This window comes from Ranitomeya variabilis, chromosome 2 (assembly GCF_051348905.1).
Source record: "Ranitomeya variabilis isolate aRanVar5 chromosome 2, aRanVar5.hap1, whole genome shotgun sequence".
NCBI classification, from domain to species: domain Eukaryota; kingdom Metazoa; phylum Chordata; class Amphibia; order Anura; family Dendrobatidae; genus Ranitomeya; species Ranitomeya variabilis.
Window position 1 is genome coordinate 404799334 of NC_135233.1, and position 25386 is coordinate 404824719.

Consider the following 25386-nt stretch of genomic DNA (forward strand, 5'->3'; position numbering starts at 1 on the left):
AAACTTTTGGTCTGTACTGTATATATATATATATATATATATATATATATATATATATATATATATATATATACACTCACTGGCCACTTTATTAGGTACACCTGTCCAACTTCTTGTTAACACTTAATTTCTAATCAGCCAATCACATGGCGGCAACTCAGTGCATTTAGGCATGTAGACATGGTCAAGACAATCTCCTGCAGTTCAAACCGAGCATCAGTATGGGGAAGAAAGGTGATTTGAGTGCCTTTGAACGTGGCATGGTTGTTGGTGCCAGAAGGGCTGGTCTGAGTATTTCAGAAACTGCTGATCTACTGGGATTTTCACGCACAACCATCTCTAGGGTTTACAGAGAATGGCCCGAAAAAGAAAAAAAATCCAGTGAGCGGCAGTTCTGTGGGCGGAAATGCCTTGTTGATGCCAGAGGTCAGAGGAGAATGGGCAGACTGGTTCGAGCTGATAGAAAGGCAACAGTGACTCAAATCGCCACCCGTTACAACCAAGGTAGGCCTAAGAGCATCTCTGAACGCACAGTGCGTCGAACTTTGAGGCAGATGGGCTACAGCAGCAGAAGACCACACCGGGTACCACTCCTTTCAGCTAAGAACAGGAAACTGAGGCTACAATTTGCACAAGCTCATCGAAATTGGACAGTAGAAGATTGGAAAAACGTTGCTTGGTCTGATGAGTCTCGATTTCTGCTGCGACATTCGGATGGTAGGGTCAGAATTTGGGTAAACAACATGAAAGCATGGATCCATCCTGCCTTGTATGGAGCATCTTTGGGATGTGCAGCCGACAAATCTGCGGCAACTGTGTGATGCCATCATGTCAATATGGACCAAAATCTCTGAGGAATGCTTCCAGCACCTTGTTGAATCTATGCCACGAAGAATTGAGGCAGTTCTGAAGGCAAAAGGGGGTCCAACCCGTTACTAGCATGGTGTACCTAATAAAGTGGCCGGTGAGTGTATATATATATATATATGTACAAGTGCTTCTCACAAAATATAATATATATATAATATCATCAAAAAGTAAATTTATTTTAGTTCTTCAATACAAAAAGTGAATCTCTTATATTCTATAGAACCATTACACACAGTGATCTATTTCATGCGTTTACTTCTGTTACTGTTGATGATTATGGTTTACAGCCAATGAAAACCCAAAAGTCATTATGTCAGTAAATTAGAATAATTAACAAAAAACTCCTGCAAAGGCTTCCTGAGCATTTAAAAACATCCCTTATAGTGATGGGCGAGTATACTTGCTCGGGTTTTCCCGACATGCTCGGGTGTCCTCCGAGTATTTTGGGGTGCTCGGAGATTTCGTTTTTGTTGGCCCAGCTGCATGATTTGTGGCTGCTAGACCGCCTGAATACATGTGGGGATTGCCTGTTTGTTAGGCACTGTAAGTGGTTTATACCTTATGGGAATAAAAGGACAAGAAATATGAAAAACCCAATGCTGCTAAACAAAAAAGTAAGAGGGGCAATTAACAGTAAAAAGAAAGTATTTGCACTACTAAAGCAGGACGGCACCGACGAAGCTCTAAAAACTATAGGGAGAAAAATACTTTATCTAAAAAATGAATTAAATCTGCCAAAAAGGAAACAGAGAAGCACATTGCTAAGGAGAGTAAAACTAATCTCAAACTGTTCTTCAACTATATCAATTGTAAAAGAATGACAAGTGAAAGTGTAGGCCCCTTAAAAAATTGTGAGGAAAGAATGGCTGTGGATGACGAGGAAAAAGCTAATATATTAAACACCTTCTTCTCCACGGTATTCACGGTGGAAAATGAAATGCTAGGTGAAATGCCGAGAGACAAAGAAAACCCTATATTAAGGGTCACCAATCTAACCCAAGAAGAGGTGCGAAACCGGCTAAATAAGATTCAAATAGGTAAATCTCCGGGTCCGGATGGCATACACCCACGAGTACTAAGAGAACTAAGTAATGTAATAGACAAGTAATTATTTCTTATATTTAGGGACTCTATAGCAACGGGGTCTGTTCCACAGGACTGGCGTATAGCAAATGTGGTTCCAATATTTAAAAAGGGCTCTAAAAGTGACCCTGGAAATTATAGGCCAGTAAGTCTAACCTCTATTGTTGGTAAAATATGTGAAGGGTTTCTGAGGGATGCTATTCTGGATTATCTCAATGAGAATAACTGTGTAACTCCATATCAGCATGGTTTTATGAAGAATCGCTCCAGTCAAATCAATCTAATCAGTTTGTTTTTATGAAGAGGTAAGCTATAGACTGGACCAAGGTGAGTCATTGGACGTAGTATATCTTGATTTTTCCAAAGCGTTTGATACCGTGCTACACAAGAGGTTGGTACACAAAATGAGAATGCTTGGTCTGGGGGAAATGTGTGTAAATGGGTAAGTAACTGGCTTTGTGATAGAAAGCAGAGGGTGGTTATCAATGGTATATTCTCCAACTGGGTCGCTGTGACCAGTGGGGACCGCAGGGGTCCGTGTTGGGACCTATTCTCTTCAACATATTTATTAACGATCTGGTAGAAGGTTTACACAGTAAAATATCGATATTTGCAGATGATACAAAACTATGTAAAGCAGTCAATACAAGAGAAGATAGTATTCTGCTACAGATGGATCTGGATAAGTTGGAAACTTGGGCCGAGAGGTGGCAGATGCGGTTTAACAATGATAAATGTAAGGTTATACACATGGGAAGAAGGAATCAATATCACCATTACACACTGAACGGGAAACCACTGGGTAAATCTGACATGGATAAGGACTTGGGGATCCTAGTTAATGATAAACTTACCTGGAGCAGCCAGTGCCAGGCAGCGGCTGCCAAGACAAACAGGATCATGGGGTGCATTAAAAGAGGTCTGGATACACATGATGAGAACATAATACTGCCTCTGTACGAATCCCTGGTTAGACCGCACATGGAGGACTGTGTACAGTTGTGGGCACCGGTGCTCAGGTAGGATATAATGGAACTAGAGCGAATACAAAGGAAGGCAACAAAATTAATAAAGGGGATGGAGGAACTACAATACCCAGAGAGATTAGCAAAATTAGGATTATTTAGTCTAGAAAAAAAGATGACTGAGGGGCGATCTAATAACCATGTATAAGTATATAAGGGGACAATACAAATATCTCTCCGAGGATCTGTTTATACCAAGGATGGTGGCATTCTCTGCGTCTGGAGGAGAGGTTTTTCCACCAACATAGAAGAGGATTCTTTACTGTTAGGGCAGTGAGAATCTGGAATTCCTTGCCTGAGGAGGTGGTGATGGCGAACTCAGTCGAGGGGTTCAAGAGAGGCCAGGATGTCTTCCTGGAGCTTAACAATATTGTATCTTACAGTTATTAGGTTCTTTAGAAGGACGGAGATCTGGGGATTTATTCTGACGGAATATAGGCTGAACTGGATGGACAAATGGCTTTTTTCAGCTTTGCTAACTATGTTACTATGTAAAAATATGTGATTATAAAATATATGTGTGATCTATAGATGTAGTCTGGACTCCACAACAACTCCTATTTAATGGCATCAATCTGCAAATGACATCGGCAGAATAGCGCATACAGTAAGGATTATCAGCTCCCCCCCGATGCTAGAGACATTACTAGAAGGATAACAACCCCCCAAACAGCATGCCCCCAAGGTCACCTTTAATGATTATAATCTAACAATTAGCGCTCTCATCTGCGGTCGTTACCGTCACCCGAGTGTCGGAGCTGTCACATCACAGCATTGCGGCCTCCTCGGAGTCACACTTATGAGACTTGCCATTTAGAAGAATCCCAGAATATTGAATGTTTCCCATTAGAACAATATTATATTCTAATCATGGAGTCTATATTATATTCTAATAATGTCAACACGCCGCAGCAGCACATCATTATGTATCGGTAATTGTATCCATCTGAGAGGCTCTCACAATGGGAGAGATGTGCAGGTAATTATGATACAGTGTTGACATTTTTACCTTGAGTGATAACTTTATGCCGTGAATTCATTCAAACTAATTCTTCAGTTTTTTTAACTTATTACAGCAAATTGTTTTAGGTAAAATTTGATATAACCTGTAGAAATGAAGCAGATGGGGCGACGGTCACAACATAAGCTCCAGTGACAAGTCCAGTGCGGCTGGCACCTACCCCACCAAGAGCTCTGCCTCTTATAGACCCCTATGTGAGTGGAAACCCCTATAGCGGACATTATACCCCTGTAAGGCCACATTCACACTATCAGTATTTGGTCAGTATTTGTTGCCAAAACCAGGAGGGGAAAAGTATTACAGAAGCTCGCCATCATTTCTGTATTTATCACCAGCTCCTGGTTACAAATACTGAAGTAAAATATTGACCAAGTACTGACAGTGTGAACGTGGCCTAAGAATAAGTTCACACTGACGTTTTTGAGTTTTGTAACAGAAACTGAGCAGAAACTCTTGTACATTTAGTGTGCTCCGCTACATAGCACCATTAATTCCCCAACTTTACATTATCACTGTCCTATCTGGGACTCATCATCTAAATTCCCTCTCTGTATGTTTCTTCAAATCATCCTCAAACACTTAAAGTCTCCACTCAATGTCTTCTCCAAAAAGACTCAGAGACGATTTTCTTCCCAAAAATCTAACATAAAAGCTTAGAAAAAGTCACAAAATGAAGGCACAACCTTAAATTTTGCGACTTTTGACGTTTTCTCACCAGTTTCACACATGTCTGTTGGCGCAGTAGAGGCGGGACACCACAGCTCATGGGCTTTTTTTCAATTTCTGGAGTGGATGTACAAGAAAATCTTCTTTATGTGTATGTGCAAATGGCATCTGTAAGGTGCTGGCATTCTTGCCCTTGTTCTCCTAATCACAGCCGCTTCTGGAATAAGCCAGCAGTTTTTTCTGAAGCATTGTGGTTTTGCTGATGATTTTTTTTGTGTAATTAATAATATAATAAGCAAACGGATTCCTGGTGAATTCATCTGCAGAATGAACATGCTACTTCTTTTAACCTCCTTCAGGGTTTGGAAACAAAGACTTGTGCACAACAATGTCGTTTTTACATTGCTGTGTATTGAAGTTTTTTGGCTCCTCCCCTGTTTGTCATGCTCTGTAGTTCTTCCCCTCTGGCCACTACCCTGCGGGTCCTCCCCGGTGGCTCTTTGCTTGTGGTTCCTCCCCTGCAGCTCTTCCCCCGTGGCTTTTCCCCTGTGGCTCTTCCCCTGCAGCTCACCCCTTGCAGCTCTTCCCCAGCGACTCATCGCCTGTGGCTCATCCTCTGCAGCTCATCCCCTGAGGCTCCTTCCTTGAGACTCCTCCCCTGTGTTCCCCCACTGTAGCTCATCCTCTGTGGTTCCTTTTCTGCAGCTCATCTCCTGCACCTCATCCCCTGCAACTCATCTCATGTGGCTCATCTCTTGCAGCTCATCCCCTGTGGCTCCTTCCTTGAGGCCCCTCCCCTTTGTTTCCTCACTGTAGCTCATCCTCTGTGGTTCCTTTCCTGCAGCTCATCTCTTGCAGCTCATCCCCTGCGGCTCCTTCCTTGAGACTCCTCCCCTGTGTTTCCCCACTGTAGCTCATCCTCTGTGGTTCCTTTCCTGCTGTTCCTCCCCTGCAGCTCTTCCCCTGCGACTCATCTCCTGGGACTCCTCCCCTGCAGCTCATCCCCTATGCTTCTTTCATCTGTGGCTCCTCCTTGTGACTCATCCTCTGCAGCTCTTTCCCAATGGCTCCTCCTCTACATTTCATCCCCCTGTGGCTCCTCCACCACAGCCACTGTTGTCAGGCCATGTTTGTGGTTGCAGGTTGTCGTGCTTTCCCCCCAGATCTGTTACCGCTGATACTAGACACAGGACATCAGTGTTAGAATGGACATCGATAAAACATTGCAAACATTTCCGTCATATGAGTAAAACATCTTACGGAACACAATAGAATACATTATTATTATATTAACACGGAAAGACGTAAAAATACAATAATTGTTTGCAAATAACATTAGAAAATAACTACAAAACCCCATGACACAGGGTGGTGTGTCAGATGCCACAGGCGCCCAGTTCTGCGCAGTTGGCACCTCTCCTCTGATGTATTGCTCCTCTCTGCTGAGCCTCGATGATGGGCACTTGTGCTCTTCATTATACTTGTCACCCCTCAGCGGGAGCCTGTGATGATGGCGGCTTGTCAGCCGGATCCCTGTGGAGCTCGTCACAGTGGAGAGTCTGACACACTGAACCAGCAGAATCAATATGCAAGAAGACACTTTACCTTTTCTCCAGAAATCCAGGGCAAAATGGTGAAAATCAGCCAAACACATGACCGGAATGTGATGACCCGACACTTGTCAGGTCGGGTGCATATACCGCAGAGAAGCACGACTTCATTGTATGTGAACGTGGCACAATAAATACATATATCTACAGGATTAGGGGGTACCAGAGGAGTACGGAGGTGACAGAATGGGATTCATTGGGACATCCATGTAAATGCAAAATGTGGTCAGTAGTGTTGAGCATTCCGATACTGCAAATATCGGGTATCGGCCGATATTCGCTGTATCGGAATTCCGATACCGAGTTCCGATATTTTTGTGATATCGGAAATTGGAATCGGAAGTTCCTATAAGTTCCAAGGCGTGTGCGATGCGTATGGTTCCCAGGGTCTGGAGGAGAGGAGACTCTCCTTCAGGCCCTGGGATCCATATTCATGTAAAAAATAAAGAATAAAAATAAAAAATATGGATATACTCACCCCTCCGGCGGACCCTGGACCTCAGCGGTGCAACCGGCAGCCTCCATTCCTAAGAATGCAGTGAGTGTAGGACCTGCGATGACGTCGCCGCTTGTGATTGGTCGCGTGAGCGGTCACATGAGCGGTCACGTGACCAATCACAAGCCGCGGCATCATCGAAGGTCCTTCACTCTGCATTCTTAGGAACGGAGGCTGCCGGTTGCAGCGGTGACAGCCAGGGCTCGTCCGAGGGTGAGTATATCCATATTTTTTATTTTTATTCTTTATTTTTTACATGAATATGGATCCCAGGGCCTGAAGGAGAGTTTCCTCTCCTTCAGACCCTGGGAACCATCCAGGATCACTTCCGATATTTGTGTCCCATTGACTTGTATTGGTATCGGGTATCGGTATCGGCGATTTCCGATATTTTTTGGATATCGGCCGATCCAATCCGATACCGATACTTTCAAATATCGGAAGGTATCGCTCAACACTAGTGGTCAGTATTTTATATCAGTATTTATAAGCAAAACCAGGAGTGGGCGAAAAACGCAGACGTGACTAGTGATGAGCGAACGTGCTCAGATAAGGTGTTATCGTGCTCAGGTGCTAACCTAGTGTCTTCACGTGCTGGAAAAGTATGTCCGAGTCCCCGCACCTGCATGTCTCATGGCTGTTGGACAGCCGCAGCACAACTAACAAACAGACAATCCCTGCACGTGTTGCGGCTGTCGAACAGCCATGAGACAGGCAGGCGCAGGGACTCGGACATACTTTTCGAGCACGTGAAGACACTCGGTTAGCACACGAGCATGATAACATCTCCGGATTTATTAGACTTTTCCTATGATTGTTCCTCTAATGGCTTTGGTGTATAAATACTGATGTAAAATACTGACCACATACTGAGCTTGTGAACATGGCCTTTTAGTGATTTTATAAGGAAGTATATATGAATATATAGTAGTACAGAGGGGTGCGTGCAGTGGGACAGGCAGTGGCAACAGGGAAAGTTCACAGCAAAACATGTTTAATGTCAAAAACTCACACAGTGCACAGCACACGGTATCCTCCGAATCGCAACCGGGAAACGAGACAGTCCATTAGTGCGTCCGGTTGCCGAGGGCGATTGCACCACCGTATCTTACTATGGGGTGCCAGGAGTTCGCTCTGCTCACTGCAAAACTCCACTCTCACTGACACACCCAAACCCTGCTTCAGAGGTTTTTACAAACAACCTGAGGCCATAGGCCACATGGAAAACCTGGCCCGGGGAAGAAAAGGACTGCTCCACTACCTTCCTGTAGACCGTTTAAAAAATAAAAGCCCATGACAGGTTTTCCTAAATCTGCATTGAACAAATGGCATGTCCAAAGCCAACACTCACTTTTATTCCACATTGCAACCACAGCTATGCCTGTGACTGCAATGCTCTCCCGCGGCCTCCATATGCTTCTGAGCGCATTCTGTGGGACACATAGTGACCCTCACATGTAACACCGGTCACTGCCTCACAATATAGATATATATACTGTATATACTGATTGCAAACTGTAAAGCGCTGCAGAATATGTTAGCGCTATATAAAAATAATGATGATTATTATATTATTATTATATACTGTTTGTATGTACTGTATATTAGATTGATCTTTACATGTGTAGATTTCATTTCTTGCTTTCTTTCTTTGATATATACATTGTATGTGTTACTATGTCACTATCTTTCCCTCTCTATGTCTCTTAAATTCTTATCCAGAAGACTTTGCACCTTTCCATTAGAAGTATTTCTAGCCTGAGAAGTTGGAATTAGCTCTTCTTATTCGCAGCTCATCCTGGAGCTGTCACTTTAAATAGTATCACTAATGGAGTTCGCCTCTCCACCACTCTCTTTGCCATCGCCTGAGATTTCTTAGTTACCAAGTTTCATGATGAGGTTTTATGTTCTAAACCTCCGAATCCAAAGCGTCATTACTACATGAATGTGGATCTCAGACCCGGTGACATTATACATCTGCCTGATCTTATTATAAAATGGGATAAAGGTTGTAACTACTGCGGTGATGTGTTCAGGATAAGACGGAGGTGCAACTGAACCCTGGGACTCGGAGCAAACTCTCCCTGTGCTTTAGGTGCATCCATAGCGTGGGACCAATGCTGTAACTTGCTGTCAGTAAAGGCTTGTGATGCTCTCTGGTCATGGTCGTGATGTCATTGGTCATAATGGTGATGTCACTGGTCATAATGGCGATGTCACTGGTCATAATGGCGATGTCACTGGTCATGGTGATGATGTCACTGATCATAGTGGTGATGTCACTGGTCATGGTGGTGATGTCACTGCTCATAGTGATAATGTCACTGGTCATAGTGGTGATGTCACTACTAATGGTGGTGATGTCACTGGTCATAGTGGTGATGTCACTCACTGGTCATGGTGGTGATGTCTCTGGTCATAGTGGTGATGTCACTGGTCATGGTGGTGATGTCACTGGTCATGGTGGTGATGTCATTGTTCATAGTGGTGATATCAATAGTCATAGTGGTGATATCACTGGTGATAGTGGTGATTTCACTGGTCATAGTGGTGATGTTGATGGTCATAGTGGTGATGTCACTGGTCATGGTGATGATGTCACTGGTCATAATGGCGATGTCACTGGTCATGGTGATGATGTCACTGATCATAGTGGTGATGTCACTGGTCATGGTGGTGATGTCACTGCTCATAGTGATAATGTCACTGGTCATAGTGGTGATGTCACTACTAATGGTGGTGATGTCACTGGTCATAGTGGTGATGTCACTACTAATGGTGGTGATGTCACTGGTCATAGTGGTGATGTCACTCACTGGTCATGGTGGTGATGTCACTGGTCATGGTGGTGATGTCACTGGTCATGGTGGTGATGTCATTGTTCATAGTGGTGATATCAATAGTCATAGTGGTGATATCACTGGTGATAGTGGTGATGTCACTGGTCATAGTGGTGATGTCACTGGTGAGAGTGGTGATGTCAGTGGTCATGTTGGTCATGTCACTGGTCATGGTGGTGATGTTGATGGTCATAGTGGTGATGTCACTGTTACATTAGTGATGTATCTTGCTATTTTAGAGATCTCACTGGTCATGGTGATGATGTCACTGGTCACATTAATGATGTCATTGGCAATAATAATGACGTTACTTACCATGGTGATGTCATAGGTCATAGTGGTGATGTCATCGATCTCACTGGTGATGTCATTAGTCATATTTAATACATCACTGGTCATACTGCTGATTGAACTGATTTCATCAACTATGTTACTGGTAGAGAGGAAGAATGGATTCTCAAAATGCTGGTCCATTGTCCGGGTCAGTAATCTATGACCACAGAATAGGAGTCCTGTGAATTTTCTTCCTCTCAGCTTTCCCAACTCTTCTTTTGATTAGCTGGCCTGTAAATAAAATAGTGAAAAGATGATGATAATAAAATAAAAAGAAGAGTTAGGAATGTCTGAAAGTAAGAAAATTCACAGGGCTCCGGTACTGGGGCCACTAATTACTGACCTGGACAATGGACTGGTGCCCTGTTATAGTGGGTACATCACTGATCATACTAGTGATGTCACCGATAGTAGTAGTGATGTCACTGGTCATATTGGTTATGCTAATGGTTATAGTGGTGATGCCACTGGTTATAAGGATTGTTGCTGATTATAATGGGGATATCACTGTTTGTGAAAGTGATGTTACTTGTTGTAGTAATGATGTCACTGGTCATGTTGGTGATGCCCCTGGTCATGTTGGCAATGTCACTGGTCATGTTGGTGATGCCACTGGTCATGTTGGTGATGCCACAGGTCATGTTGGTGATGCCTCTGGTCAGGTTGGTGATGCCACAGGTCATGTTGGTGATGCCACTGGTCATGTTGGTGATGTCACTGGTCATGTTGGTGATGCCACAGGTCATGTTGGTGATGCCACAGGTCATGTTGGTGATGCCACTGGTCATGTTGGTGATACCACAGGTCAAGTTGGTGATGCCACTGGTCATGTTGGTGATGTCACTGGTCATGTTGGTGATGCCACTGGTCATGTTGGTGATGTCACTGGTCATGTTGGTGATGCCACAGGTCATGTTGGTGATGCCACTGGTCATGTTGGTGATACCACAGGTCAAGTTGGTGATGCCACTGGTCATGTTGGTGATGTCACTGGTCATGTTGGTGATGCCACAGGTCATGTTGGTGATGCCACTGGTCATGTTGGTGATGCCACTGGTGATGTTGGTGATGTCACTGGTGATGTTGGTGATGTCACTGGTCATGTTGGTGATGCCTCTGGTCAGGTTGGTGATGCCACAGGTCATGTTGGTGATGCCTCTGGTCAGGTTGGTGATGCCACAGGTCATGTTGGTGATGCCACAGGTCATGTTGGTGATGCCTCTGGTCAGGTTGGTGATGCCACAGGTCATGTTGGTGGTGTCACTGGTCATGTTGGTGATGTCACTGGTCATGTTGGTGATGCCACAGGTCATGTTGGTGATGCCACTGGTCATGTTGGTGATACCACAGGTCAAGTTGGTGATGCCACTGGTCATGTTGGTGATGTCACTGGTCATGTTGGTGATGCCACAGGTCATGTTGGTGATGCCACTGGTCATGTTGGTGATGCCACTGGTGATGTTGGTGATGTCACTGGTGATGTTGGTGATGTCACTGGTCATGTTGGTGATGCCACTGGTCATGTTGGTGATGTCACTGGTCATGTTGGTGATGCCACTGGTCATGTTGGTGATGTCACTGCTCATGTTGGCGATACCACCTGCTTCCCCTCTTTGCAAATCCCTTCACTGGCTCCCAATTTCCCAGCGTATCCAGTTTAAACTACTAACACTGACCTCATACAAAGCCATCCAAAACCTTTCTCCTCCGTATATTTACGAACTGATCTCTCAATATCTTCCCTCACGAAATCTCCGGTCCTCCCAAGACCTCCTTCTATCCTCCATGCTTATTTGCTCCTCATCCAATCGCATCCAAGACTTCTCCCTAATATCCCCCATCCTCTGGAATTCTGTGCCCCAACACATTGACTATCAACCACATTCGGATCCTTCAAAATAAACCTGAAAACCCACCTAGTCAAAGATGCTTACAGCCTGTAATGACCACACGGCCACCTCAACACCATCGGAGCTACTGCAACCCCCGACCTACTGTCTCCTTCACCATCATCCTGTAGAATGTAAGCCCGTGAGGGCAGGGTCCTCTCCCCTCTGTACCAGTCTGTCACTGTTACAGTAAACAAGCTAAGTGATATTTGTATTTTGATGTAACCCCTTACCCCTTGTACAGCACCATGGAATTAATGGTGCTATATAAATAAATAATAATAAAAATAATGCCACTGGTCATATTCGTGATGCCACTGGTCGTATTGATGATGTCACTGGTCATGTTGGGGATGTCACTGGTCATGTTGATGATGTCACTGGTCATGTTGGTTATGCACTGGTCATGTTGGAGATGCCACTGGTCATGTTGGTGACGCCACTGGTCATATTGATGATGTCATTAGTCATGTTGGTGATGCCACTGGTCATGTTGGTGATGCCACTGGTCATAGTGGCAGAAGACAATGAAGCCTAATAACTGTCCAGTTTTCATTACACTTGTTTCACAGACATATCCATAATGACGGTCTGTTGCAGTACCACTTGTGGCCACAGCTCCGATGGGTGGCGCAGCATTCCTCCGTTACCAGCACATCCTCATCTTCTCACTTTCCTTTTAATCCCTACAATAATTGAACATAACGATGACAAATCTCATCGGGGTGAAATATATTTTGGTTTGTTATTGATGAGCATGAAATCAGTCAATTATTGCAGAATGAAATAAATGGTGCAGCAACAAGAAAAGGTCATTCAGTGCCTGACGCAACACATTAACATAAGATGAATGAAAAGCATAAAAGAAAACTAAAGAATCAATGAAAACTCAACCACGGTAAATTGTACACCGCAAGGTCGAGAGATACAGATATCAATATGAAATGTGCCACGTAGGCGGCTGCTCCCTCTGCGGCACTCGTGACAGAGATGGAACAAATCACAAAAATAATCAAAGTGAACAATGAAATTACCAACATTTCATGTCTTGGTTTTGTGTAAAAGGTGTAGAGAAGCATTCAGAAAAACAAGGCTACCTTCTTCCAGCGCCACATCTGGCCACAGGTTGTTTGCGGTATTGAAAGTTAGTCCTGAGCTGCTATACCACCCACGACCTCTGGACGGGGGGGGGCTGCATTTCTAAGATTGCAGAGCTCTATAAAGTTTCAGTTGCAACTGTTTGGCAGGGGTTATACACAGAAAGCTGTCAATCAGCGGTGTGGGCGGGGTTATACACAGTAAGCTGCCAATCAGAGGTGTGGGCGGGGTTATACACAGAATGCTGCCAATCAGTGGTGTGGGTGGGGTTATACACAGAAATCTGCCAATCAGGGGTGTGGGCGGGGTTATACACAGAAAGCTGCCAATCAGTGGTGTGGGCGGGGTTATACATGGAAAGCTGTGAATCAGAGGTGTGGGTGGGGCTATACACAGAAAGCTGTCAATCAGCGGTGTGGGTGGGGTTATACACCGAAAGCTGCCAATCAGCGGTGTGGGTGGGGTTATACACAGAAAGCTGTCAATCAGCGGTGTGGGTGGGATTATACACAGGCAAGCTGTCAATCAGTGGTGTGGGTGGGGTTATACACAGAAAGCTGTCAATCAGTGGTGTGGGTGGGATTATACACATAAAGCTACCAATCAGTGGTGTGGGTGGGATTATACACAGGCAAGCTGTCAATCAGCGGTGTGGGCAGGGTTATACACGGAAAGCTGTCAATCAGCGGTGTGGGCGGGGTTATACACGGAAAGCTGTCAATCAGCGGTGTGGGCGGGGTTATACACGGAAAGCTGCCAATCAGCGGTGTGGGTGGGGTTATACACAGAAAGCTGCCAATCAGTGATATGGGCGGGGTTATGCAGAGCTCAGCTACAGAAGAGAAAACACTGATTTTATCAACATGGCAGCAAGAAGCCCAGTAAGTGACACATCGCTGGAATTAGGAGGATCTCTGCTCCTACATCAGGCTCCTCTCATATGAAGTAGAACAAACATGGTGACAAATTCGAGGTTCCAGTTGCTGCTCCATGCTTTACTCCACAGCACAAACCCAACATTCATGAATCAGGAATTTCTTTTAAATGGAAGGACTCCTAATATTAAGAGTGCCGTCAATAGGTTAGTGCGATGAGTCCCAAGTGTACGACACTATTCATCAGTCAGCCTTATTGGCCCCACTATATTCAATCGGTCAGGCAGCGTGGCATGCCCACCTCAAGTCTAATAACATCCCCCTGAATAGTAAGCTGGGATAAGGTTATACTATGTATTACACTGGGAAACTCCGTGACATCTTCTTGCTAATTGTAGCATACAGTTTGTGTATTTTGCCCCTATCTACATAATGGGGAAAAAGTGAAAGGAAAAGTGTTGGAGGCGTCGCAGCTACAGGCACAAAATTTTGCACAGTCACACGTCTGGACCCCGAGAGCGTCAAAGCTATGTTGTGAGGTGAAATTTTAACCCCGCGCTTTCCAATTCACCAAACAATTTTGCCCCTATCTACATAATGGGGAAAAAATGAAAGGAAAAGTGTTGGAGGCAAATTAACAGCTGCCAGATGTGAACAAGGGGGACTTAAAGAATGACAGCGATGGCGCCAAAGAGTATATACTGTACAGTTGCTAAGGTGGGGCCCCAACATGGGATAATCACCACACCACCACGGGGATATGAACACACACACAAAATGCGCCACACACTACCACGTGCTCGAACACATATATCACCCTCAGCACACATTTCACCACACATACACCAACCTCGCCACATAAAAGTCGAAACACAAAAGTCGCCGCTCAAAACTCACCACGCGCAAAACTCTCCGCATGCAAAACTCGCCACACGTGCAAAACTCACCTCATGGAAAACTCGCCACACGCAAAACTTGCACACGCAGAAAAATTGCCACATGCACAAAAGTTGCAACACATGCAAAAGTTGCCTCACACAAAACTTGCACATACTCAAAACGCACCACACATAAAACTCGCCACGCGCAAAACTCGCCATGCGCAAAACTTGCTGCACACAACTTGCTACACTAACCTGTCACATGCAACTCGACACACAAAAAGTTGCTACACGCATGTCGCCACACAAAACTCATCTCACAAAAGTCGCTACATGCATGTCGCCACACACAACTCAACACACACAACTTGACACACGAAACTCGCCCTAAAACACACACAAGTCTGGTATTATCCTTCAAAAATAAAAATCTGATTAATAAGCAGACAAACTACAAGAGCAACAAATGTACCATATAGGAATCCGGCAGCTGTCAGTCACATGACCAGTCTATTATGTGTATGTGTGAGCTAATATATACTGCCAGGGGGTGGGCTTACTGTTGGCTGGGGATTTATCAGGCTGCCAATTTAGCTTACAAATACTGTGGTAAAAATACTGACCAAATAACGTGTGAACGAGGGCTAATACAGGAGGAGATGACATACAGATATATACTATATACAGGAGGAGATGACACACAGGTATATACTATTTACAGGGGAGATGACACACAGGTATATACTATATACAGGAGGAGATGACACACAGATATATACTATATACAGGAGAGATGACACACAGGTATATACTATATAGAGGAGGAGATGACATACATGTACATACTACATACAGGAGGAGATGACACACAGGTATATACTATATACAGGAGCAGATTACCTACAGGTATATAGTATATACAGGAGGAGATGACATACAGGTATATGCTATGTATAGGAGGAGATGACATACAGGTATATACTATATACAGGAGGAGATGACACACAGATATATACTATATATAGGTGAGATGACACACAGGTATATACTATATACAGGAGATTACATACAGGTATATCTAATATATAAAGCTGAATGTGTGTATGTATGTATGTGTGTATGTCCGGGATTGGCATCTGCACCGTCGCAGCTACAGCCACAAAATTTTGCACAGTCACATGTCTGGACCCCGAGAGCGTCATAGGCTATGTTGTGAGGTGAAATTTTAACCCCGCGTGTTCCAATTCACCAAACAATTTTGCCCCTAACTACATAATGGGGAAAAAGTGAAGGGAAAAGTGTTGGAGGAAAATTGACAGCTGCCAGATGTGAACAATGGGGACTTAAAGAATGAGAGCGATGGCGCCAAAGAGTATATACCGTACAGTTGCTAAGGTGGGGCCCCGACATGGGATACTCACCACACACGGGGATATGAACACAAACACAAAATGCGCCACACACTACCACGTGCTTGAACACATATACGACCTTCAGCACACATTTCACCACACACACACCAACCTCGCCACATAAAAGTCGAAACACAAAAGTCACCAATCAAAACTCGCCACGCGCAAAACTCGCTACATGCAAAACTCGCCATATGCAAAACTAGGCTCACGCAAATCTCGCCACACGTGCAAAACTCACCTCATGGAAAACTCACCTCATGCAAAACTTGCACACACAGAAAAATTGCCACATGTACAAAAGTTGCAACACATGCAAAAGTTGCCTCACACAAAACTTGCACATACTCAAAACGCACCGCACATAAAACTCACCACGCGCAAAACTCGCCATGCACAAATCTTGCTGCACACAACTTGCTACACTAACCTGTCAAATGCAACTCGACACACAAAATGTTGCTACACGCATGTCGCCACACAAAACTCAACACACACAACTTAACACATGAAACTCGCCCTAAAACACACACAAGTCTGGTATTATCCTTCAAAAATAAAAATCTGATTAATAAGCTGACAAACTACAAGAGCAACAAATGTACCATATAGGAAATACGGCAGCCGTCAGTCACATGACCAGTCTATTATGTGTATGTGTGAGCTAATATATACTGCCAGGGGGGAGGGCTTCCTGTTGGCTGGGGATTTATCAGGCTGCCAATAGCAACCAATCACAGCTCAGCTTCTATTTTGCTACAGTTAATTAATCTGAGCTCTGATTGGTTAATATAGGCAACAAAGACATTCTCAGTATAACAAAGCTAATATATGTTGTGAAATGCTTCTATTAGCTTAGTTTTTGCCTTTTAATAATTACATTTCTATCTATTTGTTTTGTGGTTTTTGCGTGCAGAATAAATTTTTGTTAACACATTCTATTTTGCTAACAGCAGTCATTAACCCGGGCGAAGCCGGGTAGTACAGCTAGTTGGCCATATAAAATACTCCATATATAATTAGTCCCATAAGATGCTTCATATATTATTGGCCCCATATACTGCTCCATATGTAATTGGCCCCATATACTGCTCCATATTGAATTGGCCCCATAAGATGCTCCATATTAAATTGGCCCCATAAGATGCTCCATATTAAATTGGCCCCATATAATGCTCCCTATAGTATTGGCCCTATAAGATGCTCCATATTTAATTGGCCCCATATAATGCTCCCTATAGAATTGGCCCCATGTGATGCTCCCTATATTACTGGCCCCATAGGATGCTCCCTATATTACTGGCCCCATATAATGCTCCATATATGGTCCCCTTCTGATGTTCCCCATATATTGCTCCAAATATTTAAAAAAAAAATGAAATACTCACCTCTCGTTGCTTGTCGCTGCTCTGGACTCCTCACCATCGGCATCTTCCTGCTCTCTGTGCTGCGACTGCTCAGGCAGAGGGCGCGCACTGGTGACGTCATCGCGCCCTCTGACCTGAACATCACAGTCAGGGGATGGAAGACGCTGCAGCACTGGAACCGGGAGAGGTAAGTATCGCAAGTGCCGGGGCCCGGAGCAGGCAGGGGGTCCACTCGCGGGGCCGGCACTATAGCCCACTAGTGTCCCCGACGGCGAGTGGGCCCCCCTGCCTGCTCAGGGCCCCAGCACTTGCCCGGGTGTGCCGGGTGCTGATGCCGGCCCTGCACTTGGCACAAGGTTCTATATCAAAGCAACATGTAGCTTGTTGTCCGTCATAAACTTTACAGTGCAACAACTAAAGCAGCTTTCCCTCAGTATAAATGGATAACATAAATGGTACTTCTCTTCAGCGAGAATGAAACAACATACATGTAGCAGGCTCACCGACCTCCGCATTCCCAGCAGCAGCTCATACTTGTATTAAACGCGTTCACCAAACACCTCTGCAGGGCAAACTCTCCAGCAACTCGGCCTTTCTCCTCACTCAACACACTTCACCCTGCTGAGCTGACCCAGCTGCTGTTATTAGGCCTGCAAACCCAGGACTGGATCATAGGAGCGACTTTTCCTAACTCGATACTTTTAGCTGCTCAGAAAACCTGGACCTGAAATCCAGTGATATTAAACTGCCTGTGGTAACCTAGTGTTACTGGTATAGCTTACATTACCGACACATATCTACCATCCAGGAGTCCTTACCCCTGTTTTCCTGCAATATATATGTGTGCTATGTGTATGTGTGTGTTTTATGTACTCGTGTGCATGTGTGGGCTATGGATTTGGGTGAATAACATGTAAATGAGTAATATCCATTATCATGTGCACATTTTATTTTACTGTCCCTTATTTTAATATCCATGTAAATGTGCGTGTATCATGATAGGGGCCCTGACATAAAACTCATCCAGGGGCCCTGTACCTCTCAGTGTCTGCCCCTGGCCCTTGGAGTATAATCCTTCCAGAAAAGCTCAAATATAACAATATAACAGACTTATCATAGTAATGAAACAATATTGAAAGAAACTCAAATAGCTTAAATGAAAAAAACAAAACAACAGACTAGAAAAAAACCTGTTGTGACTATTGATTTAGGGAAGTTGTGAGCCGTTGTGCAGCGCGCCGTCCCCCCCACTCCATATTCCTATCACATCCCGCCATGCTGAGCTCTCGTAAATGTTTATCACAGTGGAAAACAGTAATAAATGCTGCACTGGATTCCTGTAAGGTCCAATGTAATAAAACAAGTGAAAAGTCTCGAGACAGTGGAAATATGTAGCTCCTAATGTTTCTAAGGTAGTTTTACAGCTCCACCTCTACAGGTCATTGCTTTCAATTTCTAGGCTGGGCGGCGTGAAATGAATTCGAAATTGGAGAATGCTCATAAAAAAAACGTGTTTGGGGAAAAAAAGAAGATAAATACGGCAAAGCGTAGAGCACCCACCTGCAGAGAAGGTGTAAAGAGTGTGCTACAATGTAACGGCGCGGGAGGACGAGCACTTCAGGGGGTTCATCATCAGACACAAATGTTAGAATTGTAAGGATTTTATCTATGACACCGACATACAGAATGTGGTAAGAACTCCGTCTCCAGGATTTCTTTGTTTTATAACCATCATTTTGGCCCCATCCCCTTATATTACTGCTCTTACATGTATGTGAGGGCACGTCAGAAGTCACAAGAACAGCAAAATGAATAGAAGCTATTGTCTCTGGATTCAAGTGGGAAGAGGAAGGGGTGAAAAGCCATATTATATGAGGCGCACCTCGCCCCTGACCGGGCTGTGCGCCGCAGGTTCCTAAGGCCATGTTACCAGTAGGAGTGTGATCTGACAATACACGGGGTCGCACGTGGGCCGATGTCATTCTATGGGGCCGTGCGCTTGTCTGATTCATTCCTTGGATGGAGCCGATCCGGAATATTGGCTGTATGACCGAGTAGGATCTGATTACCGTGCAAATCATTGACTGCGTGGAAACCGGCGGACTGCACGGGGAGGTTGTGGCTTGTACAGCAGGAGGAGCTGCACAATACTGTATATGTGGGGTTATTATCTGTGTTTTATACACTAGTTCTAATAATGTGCACTGGAGTAAGATGTGACTAATTTGTAAGAACCAAGACCCCGGTTATAAGTTCAGCACATTTCTGTCCACCTGTCCTGTAGATTCATAAAGATAAGTGAAGAGGTCGCCTCGATTCTCTGTGTCCAGTGTTACTCGCCTTTCGTGTGCGCCACTTACCAGAATTATCCAAACTTAATGTGACATAAAATGTAACATTTATTGTATCAGAAATGAAATCTTCTTATATTGTGTCACTTATATAGAAGGTGCCAAGAGCGGCTTATCCTGACGGTGCGCCCACGATGGGGCAATCATCCTGCATTCATCACATAATGTATAACGCCCCACTGCTGGGAGACAAGGGAGAGGAAATAAAGACAAACCTTAGAGATGACAATCTCATTGTGTTATCATCACAGTACTCACAGGAGCGGTCATTGCCTCTGTGTTATATTGTGCCGTAACTTATAGCACTTGTCTTGGGATGTTTGATTCCCTCTGTCCCTTTAATTAAGGAATGTATCTATGAAAATGGCATGTGCAGCGCCCCCACTGCCGCAGGGCCGAGGGGTACCCGGTACCGGGCCTCTGTGCCTCGGTTCTGGGGTTGTCACGGTGGCTAGACCCGGCCCGTGACCCTGCTGAGGGGCGTCCAATGAAGGTGGAGAGTGATGTTGTTGTGGTGCGGTGCAGGTCGCAGTAAATAACAAGGACACCAGGTTGCAGTCTCTTTACCTCTTTACTGAAGGCTTCAGGATCCTCAGTCCGGAATACGGTTAGCCGGGCTGCGTGAGTCCGGCCGGTCCGATGGCACCTCCAGAGTTCCCTTTGCAGGTGGAAATCTGTGCCTACCTTCTAGCGCTTGTGTGTTGTGGTCCTCCCCTGCTGTGCTTACGGGATAGTCCCCACAACTGTTGTGTCTGTTTCTGAAGTTCCCTCACAACTCGATTTTGATGTTCTTCTTCGTCCCCCCAGATGATATGGCTAGGACGCACCCGTATGACAGGTAGGCTCGGAGCTCTTCCGAGACCCTAGTGTCGCCCCTCTTCAACTGTTGCCCCCTATGTCTTCCTAGGTGATTTGAGTGAGACAGCCCGCCTATAACTGACTGTCCTGCCATAGGTTTGAAGTAAGGCCTGGAGCTCAATACTTCCTCGGCGTTTCCGGCCACCGGCTACGCGCCTCAGTCGGATGTTGCCTCGTCTTACAGCACGACTCCTACTAGTGTTTCTCCTTGTTGCGTTGATCTCGTTTCTCACTCAGCACAATAAACCTCGCTTCTTGTCCTTTCTTGGGGTACCGCTGCGATGAAGTGCAGGCGCGGTCCCTTAACGTTCTTTCCTGTTCGCTAGGCCTCTGTCAGGATCCCACCCCTGACAGGGACCCCCCTGAATCTTCCCCTGCAACACCCTCTGCCACAGGATGTTGCCTGGTTCCAACCCAGTCAGCTTCTCTCTAACTTCCTATCTAACCCCCAGTTTTACCAGATTGTGAGGAGTGGCCTAATACATAGCACCCTTAGCTCCCCCTGGAGGCCAGACTGTGAAGTGTATTGGTGTCTGTGATACCTGGTCAGGTGAACTCCTTCAGTGCCATCAGACGTACCATAGACCCCCTTAGCGGCGGAGCATCAGTACTGCAACGACCAGGACTCTGGGGCGCTGCACTCCCCCGCCGGTTAAACCCAGTACTCCTGGACTGGGAAGAAAACAACAATACATGTCAGCAAAAAGACATACAATTTTGAAATGCAATAACAAGTAAACTTGAACAGAGCTTCCCTTTATGGGAGGTGAGGACACTTGAACGTTACAAACATGGTTAAATATTTTAAATAACATACTATAAATAACTTCTCTTACCCAACTGGGTATTCTACTTAGTGCAATTTCTGAACAATAATTTAACATTGCCTTTAAGGACGTACACACTGAATCCACTAAAGACCTTATAAAGCACTATAAGGCTAATCAACTTTTCTTCATTTTCCACATTTACATCTGCAGAACCGCCTGTCTATCTGCCCCAGGCCTACTGCCTCTCGTTCTGTTGCAGGACCGCCCCTTTCCGCCCGGGCCTACTGCCTTTCTGCTACTATACACAGTATAGAACTTATCAACCTTCTCTCAGTTCAAGATCACTGAGCCATCTCTGTATGGCTCCTAGGAGGACTCACCGACTAACCCCGTATGGGTTCACTTCCTGTCCTCATTTTCTAACACATTATTAAACATTTCTTACAATTAACTAGCTAACTACATATAACTTTTACATGTAAGCATTATTCGACTGTAAGTGCTACCGTTGAACGTCCCCTTTAAGAAGGGACCAAGTCTCTCGGAGGTAGTGCAACTTCTCAAGCTGCAAGTCACTGTACAGCAAGGACTCCGATACTGCTTCCAGGAACAGTTTCTTCGCAAAGAGTCCTTTTCTTTGTAAAACCAGTAGAGGGCACCTTTAAGAAGGTGCAAACTATTTACAATAAGTTTGTAATCATGCAGTGTTCATGATCCAGCAGTTCTTTTCAACAATGATGAACGAGAAACAAAAGCAAAAACAAAAAGGCAAAATAGGGATCCCGGGTAAACTAAGGGATCCCTTTAAGAGTTAACCCTAGACGGGTTGTAGCAGCAGGAAAACACATAGAAAGACAGACAGTTAACTATATACAAATGATGAAGCATTCTTGCTTACTCAGTTTCTGGCTGAGCAGGAGACGGCCTCCTCCCGGGCCTCACCGGACAAACGGGTCGTGATGGTGTAGCAAAGACCAGCCCCAGTAACGATAGGATCCCTCGTTGGGACACCCTCCTCGCTCGTGGGTGAACACGACCCGTAGCCATGCGGTGGGCCTGAATTCCTGGGGTTCCACGAGGGCAGGTTCCGGCACCTTCCCTGCAGGAAGCTCGTCTTCCGCCGTTCCAGCAGCAGCCTGGAGTGCGACGCACCACTGGAAGCCCCGAGCTATCCAGCCAACCTCTTTCCTCCACCGGGTGTAAGTTACCGCGTCTCCGGGCTCCAGGTCGCAACCGTACCTTCCCCCGCAGGGTTCCACCTCCTCCCGATCCACACGGACCTGCAGTGGCTCTCCAATTTCTTGTATAACTCCCCGTACTTCCCGGGAGTTGAAGAACACCACCACACCCCAATGTGACGGGGGAACCTCCTCAGCTTCCGTCAGGTCGATCTGGACCGCAGGTTGGGGTCTATTCCTCCACGCCGTCATCAGGCGCCGCAGATGTTCTGCCTCCGGCAGGATCCTCAGGCCCTGTGCCTGCAGCTCGCACTCTGCCGCGGCCGGGATGGAGGAAGCAGGGGACACCGGAGTTAGGCGGACCTCCGTAGGCTGGCCCAGCCGAGCGGTCACACTAGCGTCGGCCTCCCGGCGGCGTGCTATCTGCCGGGCCTCGGCTGCGGCCACACACTCCTCAGACGGCGGCCAGTTGGGTCTGCCCATCGGTAGCTCCATAAGGGCCAGTCCCTGCAACGATGGCGCATCTGGGGCTGTGTCAGGTGGTGCAGCCTCATGCTGGGTCGGGTCGTCCCCACTCGGTGATCCCGGGGTCGCCATCTTTGCTTCCTCTCCTGTGTCTTCTTCCCGCATTCTCTTTCGTGGGCGGCCCCGTCTCCATGGTCTCCACCCTCCAAAGAGGATGAGAAGGCGGACCTCAGCTGCTGACGGACACGTCCTCAGGATGCAAAAATGTTTAGACTGGGCGGCCATTGTCTTTTGCGCTCTTCAGCTGGTCCACGCCTACTCCACGCCCCTCTTCTCCTTCTGCGCTCTCCTCAGCGCTGTAATGGCGGCGGTTTTTGGCGGCAAATGGAAATGCCCAGTCTTTGCAATAAGTCACAGTCCAAGTATAATAAATCACAGCTCCAAGGCACACATGACCTGATTCTTCAGGCTTAAGTAGATCCTGTTCGTGACACCAAGTTGGAGCGCCCCCACTGCCGTAGGGCCGAGGGGCACCCGGTACCGGGCCTCTGTGTCTCGGTTCTGGGGTTGTCACGGTGGCTGGGCCCAGTCCGTGACCCTGCTGAGGGGCATCCAGTGAAAGTTGAGAATGTGATGAGGTTGTGGTGCGGTGCAGGTCGCAGTAAATAACGAGGACACCAGGTTGCAGTCTCTTTACCTCTTTACTGAAGGCTTCAGGATCCTCAGTCCGGAATACGGTTAGCCGGGCTGCGTAAGTCCGGCCAGTCCGGTGGCATCTCCAGAGTTCCCTTTGCAGGTGGAAATCTGTGCCTACCTTCTAGCGCTTGTGTGTTGTGGTCCTCCCCTGCTGTGCTTACGGGATAGTCCTCACAACTGTTGTGTCTGTTTCTGAAGTTCCCTCACAACTCGATTTTGATGTTCTTCTTCGTCCCCCCAGATGATATGGCTAGGACGCACCCATATGACGGGTAGGCTTGGAGCTCTTCCGGGACCCTAGTGTCGCCCCTCTCCAACTGTTGCCCCCTATGTCTTCCTAGGTGACTTGAGTGAGACAGCCCGCCTATAACTGACTGTCCTGCCGTAGGTTTGAAGTAAGGCCTGGAGCTCAATACTTCCTCGGCGTTTCCGGCCACCGGCTACGCGCCTCAGTCGGATGTTGCCTCGTCTTACAGCACGACTCCTACTGGTGTTTCTCCTTGTTGCGTTGATCTCGTTTCTCACTCAGCACAATAAACCTCGCTTCTTGTCCTTTCTTGGGGTACCGCCGCGATGAAGTGCAGGCGCGGTCCCTTAAAGTTCTTTCCTGTTCGCTAGGCCTCTGTCAGGATCCCACCCCTGACAGGGACCCCCCTGAATCTTCCCCTGCAACACCCTCTGCCACAGGATGTTGCCTGGTTCCAACCCAGTCAGCTTCTCTCTAACTTCCTATCTAACCCCCAGTTTTACCAGATTGTGAGGAGTGGCCTAATACATAGCACCCTTAGCTCCCCCTGGAGGCCAGACTGTGAAGTGTATTGGTGTCTGTGATACCTGGTCAGGTGAACTCCTTCAGTGCCATCAGACGTACCATAGCCCCCTTAGCGGCGGAGCATCAGTACTGCAAGGACCAGGACTCTGGGGCACTGCACATGTGTTGCAGACTATAACAAAAATAAAATCACATTTTTATGCAAATGAGTCCTGCACCAAAATGCATGATTTCTTTTTTCTTTCATAGCAAAATATTCAGTGTAAATTATTGATCTTATTCTCGGCTCATTCTGATCTCAGGAGTCCAGTGGGCGGAGCTATGCTGTGATTGACACTTATTCAGGAAAGGTTTATTAATCTATAAGACCACCCACTGGACAACTGATCATAGAAATCATCACAAATACCAATAAAGTTACCTGAAATCTTTTTTACACAATCTATGTATCAGTCGGCTCCGCTCCTCCCTCTATAACATGGCGCCCGCAGATTGGACAGTGTGGGCCATGACAGGTTCACGTTAGAGTCCAGAAACCTAGAATCCATTACTAGGTGACCTAGAGGAGTCAGTCCTTGTCTCCTATGTACATGTGGCACAGCTTACAGTCCTCGTGTCCTAGTGTTTGGTCTCACGTTCATGGCTTCAGGATGTCAGTGTTACCGAGAGTCCAATGCGCCCTTGAATTGTGGAGAAGTTACTAGATTGGCCTGATCCATTGCTAGTTGACCTAGAGGAGTGAGTCCTTGTTTCCTATGTACATGGAGCGCAGCCTCCAGTCCTCGTGTCCTAGTGTTTGGACTCACGTTCATGGTTTCAGGATGTCAGTG

At 46.0% G+C, this 25386-nt stretch overlaps 1 long non-coding RNA gene across 1 annotated transcript in view; it reads right to left on the reverse strand.

Moving 5' to 3' along the window:
* The window catches only part of LOC143809523 (uncharacterized), a 16726-nt gene extending 3650 nt beyond the window's left edge, over positions 1-13076 (reverse strand). The window contains exons 1-3 of the long non-coding RNA XR_013222316.1: positions 12931-13076; positions 12437-12519; positions 9927-10175 (exon numbers count right to left, since the gene is read on the reverse strand). This is a non-coding gene — a long non-coding RNA (uncharacterized LOC143809523). The remainder of the gene's footprint in view (positions 1-9926; positions 10176-12436; positions 12520-12930) is intronic.
* Between the last annotated feature and the right edge of the window lie 12310 nt (positions 13077-25386).